This window comes from Leptonychotes weddellii, chromosome 11, assembly GCF_054177405.1.
Source record: "Leptonychotes weddellii isolate Sample4059 chromosome 11, ASM5417740v2, whole genome shotgun sequence".
Classification (NCBI taxonomy): domain Eukaryota; kingdom Metazoa; phylum Chordata; class Mammalia; order Carnivora; family Phocidae; genus Leptonychotes; species Leptonychotes weddellii.
The window spans coordinates 45,206,438-45,213,229 of record NC_138379.1 but is presented as its reverse complement, the minus strand read 5'-3'; the positions used below and the strand labels follow the sequence as shown (position 1 = coordinate 45,213,229).

The 6,792-nt window shown below is 36.5% G+C and overlaps 1 pseudogene; it reads right to left on the bottom strand.

Annotated features, from left to right (window-relative positions):
- Positions 1 to 219: 219 nt before the first annotated feature.
- LOC145716320 (olfactory receptor 51I1-like) lies at positions 220 to 1,153 on the bottom strand (annotated as a pseudogene).
- Between the last annotated feature and the right edge of the window lie 5,639 nt (positions 1,154 to 6,792).

The window sequence follows — 6,792 nt, the reverse complement described above, 5'->3', positions numbered from 1 at the left end:
GGGGACTGTGGCTCCTTCTATAAGCTTACATCAAAGTAATGACATTCTGTATTTTCAGGGAGAAAGGGTGAGGCTATTTTTCTTTTCTCCATCTACTAAAGCTCACAACTTTCTTATAAACAATAATAAAGTATGAATTTGTTCCCATTTGGTGGACTAATATCCAGGCAATAAGGTCTGATCCAAATTCCTACGTTCTTAGGGTATTACTTGTCTGGATTAGACCCCACGCCTCTTTCTAGGCAGTGTACGAACAATGCTATTGCGAATTTCCTTGGTTTTCATACTATAGATAATGGGGTTGACCACAGGTGGGAAGAAGAGGTAGGCATTGGCCATGACAGTCTGGAGAAGTGGAGGTAAGTGCTATCCAAAGTGATGCAGCAAGGAGAGGCTGATCATGGGCACATAGTACACAAGAACAGCACAGATGTGTGACACACATGTGTTGAGTACCCTCCACTGCCCAGCCCCAGAGGCTATTCCCCATACCGTGTGAAGAATCAACACATAAGAAACCACAATGAGCAATGAGTCCAGCCCAAATGTGGCGGTAATGACAAACAGACCCAGGATGCTATTGGGGTGGGTGTCTCCACAGGGCAATTTGATTAGATCCGAATGGAGACAGTAAGAGTGTGTGAGGGTATTGTGGCAACAGAAAGGCAGGCTCTTCAGGGGGAAGAGCAGTGGGAACATGAGCACCACACTTCAAAAGGCAATGGTGACACCAATCCCAATGATGCGGGGAATTGTCAAAATGGTTGTGTAGTGCAGTGGGCTGCAGATGGCCACAAAACGGTCTACAGACATAGCCAGAAGGACACCTGACTCCATGATGGTAAAAGTGCATGGAAAACATCTGGAGCAGACAACCACCAAAACTGATATTCATTCCATAGAGGAAAATTCCTAGCACAGTGGGCATAGTGGAAGCAGAGACCCCAAGTTCAACAAAGGCTAGCATGCCCCAAAAGAAGTACATGGGTTAATGCAAACCAGGGTCAATCTGGATGATATGAAGAATGATGCAGTTTCCTAGGAAGATGATGATGTACATCAGGCAGAAAGGGATGGATACCCAGACGTGCTCTGCCTCTAGCCCTGGAATGCCAACAAGAGTGGATGTCGCAGGTGTGAATGCAATAGACCCATTGAAAATGTCATGGTGAGACTTCATTCAAAGACACAGGGGAGCACATGGGGAGTGGAGAATATAAATCTCTGGTCAGTTATTATACATGAAATTTCAAGCTCTTGATAGTCTTATTTAAAACATTTCCTTACCAAAGAGATGGAAAACTTATTTCTGAAACAAGGACACATGGAAACCACCCTTTGTGGAAGAGAAATCTGTTTAGATATGTGGAAGAGTATTTCTCCATGGGCTACATGCCAAACACAAAAGGCATGAACAGAAATCTCCACTGGGCCATTTGTGGCAGTGAAAGGCAGTGATAATAAGCATGGAAATGACAGTTTTCCATGGAAATTGAAGACTGAAGAAGGATCTGGTAATTTTCTGCAGTTTGTACAGGAGTGAGTGTAAGTAGCAAAAGGAATATAACACAGTAATAAAGAGAATTCATTGTTCTAACACTTAATAGACTTGTGATCTTGGGAGAGCCACTTAAGTGAGATCCAGGTATTTGATATAAACACAATAATAGTTACATAGGATAATGTATGTAAATTGTTTGTCATTATATTTGGAACAGTAAATACTCAACACAGGAAATAAAAGGAACAATTAAGTATTAGAAAACAGGGCTAGTTTCTCCCAGTTTTTAGTATTTTCCAATGTCTTTTTTTTTAACTTACCAGTTCACTCTTTCTCCACCTACTATCCATGGATGATGGGGAAAGCTTCTCTGTCTCCTGCTGGAACCTGGGGTCCAAAGCCTTCAGGATCTCACAAGCTGAATATGATGGCAAGGATGGAGGTTAGGGCTATAGTTCTTTATCTGGGAATAAGTTCATTAACACTAAACTCTACTCATCTGTAACAGAGGCTTGGGTGTGAAATGAGGAACCAGAGGTAGAATTCAGGATGAAGCTTGGGATAGAGATGGTGCATGAAGTTGAAGTCTTTTTCTCATACTGGGCTGGTGCTCTTGGTTAGGTATAACCAGTGGAGTGCTAATAAATGTTTAAAAACCAGCTCTTTCAGTAAAATGACCTGATGTGTACCAGTTACCAATTTCTTTAGTTTAAACAATCACACTGTGAGCAATTGCAAGCTACCTATGTGATGCCACCAAATGGAGACCGAGATATTTATAAGCAGCTTTCCCAACTTGGTGGAAGGCAGTTACCAGGATAACATTAAACATAACTCAACTGATCCTAGATATCAGATACTTTCTTACCAGGTGAACTGGCAGCAAGCATATCAATCCATGCCTCCCTTTTCTTGCTGTTTCCTTCTAACCAGGCCATAAGCATAGTTACTACTTTCCTTTATATGCACTTAGCTGATCAGCATGGGAGGCAGGATGAGACAGAATCCCTCAGGGAGCAATTAACCAAGAATAATTATCCTTGGAAATTTCATCTGGATTCCAGAGAAAGGAAGAGAACAAGTCCTGCTGACAGGCTTGCCAAGAAATATATGTTAAGGGTATATAGATACAAAAGAAGCAAAAGAAACAACAAATAATTAATTTTATCATTAATTATTATTTAAATAGAATATTTGTTTGCATTTTTAATGTTTTTTTTCTGTTGTCTTTTGATTTTTTGTCCTCTAAAATATATATAGCATATGTAATTTTATGTAGTAAACATTTTTCTTTATGACAAATACTTTTTATTCTTAAATATATTTTTTATTCTTAAATAGCTATTCCATACACAAATTCAAAATAGATACAATTATGAAGATATAAAGCTAGAACTGCAGATGGAGATGGGAAGTGATCTAGACAGTTGATAGAGTGACAGTAACAGTGATAGAGACTTTAATAGAATTGAGAGAAAGTGAGGAGAGAGGAGAGAACTTTAATTCCATCTGGAATTTGTTTAGGAGACATGGGTAACTAAAGATTTCATTTAGTTATTCACAAATATAGAAACCATTTTAACACATGTATTAATAGATAATCTGGTGTTTCCTCAACCAGTTTGCAGGAATATATGTTTTATTTTAAATTTGTATATTAATATGGATCTATGTCTTGACTCTGTATTCTGCCTTTGGCTCTAAACATCTATTATGTCATATTCACACTGTTGCAATTATTCTTTTTATAATGTATAAGTTCATATCTAACTGGTCAAGTAATTTTTAAAAAATTTCTTACTAATGCCTATGTTTCTTCTTTTAAATAAACAGTACAGGGCACCTGGGTGGCTCAGTCGTTGGGCGTCTGCGTTCGGCTCAGGTCATGATCCCAGGGTCCTGGGATGGAGCCCCGCATCGGGCTCCCTGCTCCGCAGGAAGCCTGCTTCTCCCTCTCTTACTCCCCCTGCTTGTGTTCCCTCTCTTGCTGTGTCTCCCTCTGTCAAATAAATAAATAAAATCTTTATAAATAAATAAATAAATAAATAAATAAATAAATAAATAAACAAATAAACAGTACAACCCAGCATGTATAAAAATAGAGCAATGGCACATATATAAACATTAAAACCATAAAATTCTTAGGAAAAAACATAGAGGTAAAGTGTCATGACCTTCGATTGGACAATAGATTCTCAAATGTGACACCAAAGCATGAACAACAAAATAAAAACCATAGATAAATTGGATTTCATCAGAATTAAAAATTTTGACATTATCAGGTGACAGTATCAAAAAATAAAATGATAACCTACAAAATGGGAGAAATATGTGCAAATGATATATCTGATAAGGGTTTAATACCCAGAGTATATAAAGAACTCAAACAACTCAAAACCAAGAAGACAAACAACCCAATTTAAAAATAGGCAGAGGACTTGGATCAGTATTTTGCTAAAGAAAATATAGAAATGATCAATGACACATGAAATAAAAATTAAAACCACAATGAAATACTACTTCACACTTACTAAAATGTCTAGAATTTAAAAAATTAAAAACTAGTAAGTTGTGGCAAAGATAGGGAAAATTGGAACCATCATACATTGCTGGTGGGAATGTAAAATGATGCAAATTCTGTGGAAAACTGCCTGGCAGGTTCTAAAAAAATTAGGCATAGAATTACATATAATGTAGTAATTCCACTCCTAAGTATGTACCCCCAAATTAAAAAGAGGTACTCAAACAAATACTTTTATATGGTTGTTCACTGTAGCATTATTTACAATAGCCATATGGTGGAAATAACCAAAGTGTACATCAACAGATTAATGTATAAAACAATGTATATGCATACAAATGGGACATTTTTCATCCATATAATGGAATACAGTTATGGATACATGCTACAAGATGGTTGAACTTTGAAAACATTATGTTGAGTGAAATAAGCCAGACACAAAACATAAATATTATATTATTCCACTTATACAAGTAAGCAAATTCATAAAAATGTAAAGTAGATTAGAGGTTACCAGGGGGATGAGGAGTTATTGATTAAAAGGTATAGTTTCTCGAAGCAATCTGATCTGTCAATCAAAGAAAGACAAATAGCATATGATTTCACTGGTATATGGAATTTACGAAACAAAACAGATGAACGTGTGGGTAGGGAAAAAAAAAAAGAAGAAAGGAGAGAGGGGGAGACAAACTCTAAGAGACTCTCAATGATAGGTAACAAACTGAGGGTTGATGGAGGAAGGTAGGTGGGGATGGGCTGGATGGGTGATGGGTATCGAAGAGGGCACTTGTTGTGATGAGCCCTGGGTGTTATATGTAAGTGATGAATCACTGAATTCTACTCCTGAAGCCAATATTGCAATGTATGTTAACTAGAATTTAAGTAAAAATTTGGAAGAAAAAAAATGTGTGTTTCTTTGTTTTAATAAAAATATATTTCTTCCCCCCAGCCCTGAAAAAAGAAAAAGAGGTATAGAGTTTCTATTTTGGGTGATGAAATATTTTGGAATTGGTGGTGATAGTTATATAACATTGTAAATATTATTAATTTCACTGAATCGTACACTTAAAAATTAGAGGGGATGGGGTGGGGGGCGGGTTAGCCTTGTGATGGGTATTAAAGAGGGCATGTACTGAAAGAAGCAAACAATGAATCATGGAACACTACATCAAAAACTAATGATGTAATGTATGGTGATTAATGTAACATAAAAAAAACAAATAAAAAAAGAAGGAAAAAATTATCATAACAAATGTTATGGCACATATATTTCACCACAATAAAAAAATTTTTTAAAAATCAGGATGCAAGCAATAAAATAGATTAGCATTTAATTGGAATTATGTTGAATTTACAGGTTGCTTTGGAGTCAATATTATTACAATGAACAATATGCAATGAACATTTCCTACATTTATTTCAAACACACATACATTTTTGCTTACTAATTCATTTATTTAATTTATTTTTTATTTTTTAAGATTTTATTTATTTATTTGAGAGAGAGTGGGCAAGAGCGAGAACATGAGTGGGGGGGGGACAAAGGGAGAGGGAGAAGCAGACTCCCTGCTGAGCAGGGAGCTCTGACACAGGGCTGGATCCCAGGACCCTGGGATCATGACCTGACTTGAAAACAGACACTTAACCAACTGAGCCACCCAGGCATCCCTTGTTTACCATTTTAAATGACATCATTTTCTATTTAATTTTTCCATTCATCATAGCTGCTGTAAAACATTATTGACTTTCTCCCAGCTTTGTTGAGGATAATTGACAATAAAAAATCGCTTATATTGGATGTGTGTAACTGATGACCCAATATAGGTATACATTATGAAATATTCACCAAAACCAAGCCAATCAACATATCCATCACTTCAGACCTGTACCATTTCCTATCTTTTTCTCTTTTGTGATGAGAATATCCAAGATCTACCCTCTCAGCAAATTTCAAGTACACAATACAGTATAAAAATTTATGGATTTGTATGCTGCTTTTGTGGAACTCCATTGACTTTCCTATGCTTTATAAAGACTAGGAAAATAAGTAAATAAATAAACAAATAAAAATCAATTGATAAAATCTAGAATTTGTTTTTTTTTTCTCCCCAATTCTTATATTTCTTTAACTTGTATTAGCTAAAACCCCAATTATAATACGATATTCTGCAACAGTCTTGACACTGGGTATACTAGCCTATTTAGCCCCTTCACACTTTGGGATACATTTTCTTAACGCCGTATTCTTTATGCCACTGAATTTCACCATAGCTGAGACCGCTTAGGGCAGAGCAAAAACCATAAGAAGGAAGATTTATTCTTCTGACTGTGTAGTCTCTCTAAATCTACCTCTGGGGAAAGCTATTGCCCAGCTACCCAGATGACATATTCTTTAATTATCTGGGTCTCAAAGTCTGATATTAAATTACCCAGCCTCCTCCTCTTATGAAAGACTGTTCTCACTTTAAAAATCTCTTAGTGCCCTGTTTTGTTTAATTGCATCTGCAAGAGTATGTCAGTTTTCTTTTCTTTTTTTTTTATTCTTATGTTAATCTCCATACATTACATCATTAATTTTAGATGAAGTGTTCCATGATTCATTGTTTGTGCATAACACCCAGTGCTCCATGCAGAATGTGCCCTCCTCAATACCCACCACCAGGCTAACCCATCCTCCCACCCCCCTCCTCTCTAGAACCCTGTTTGTTTTTCAGAGTCCATCGTCTCTCATGGTTCGTCTACCTCTCCGATTTCCCCCGCTTCATTCTTC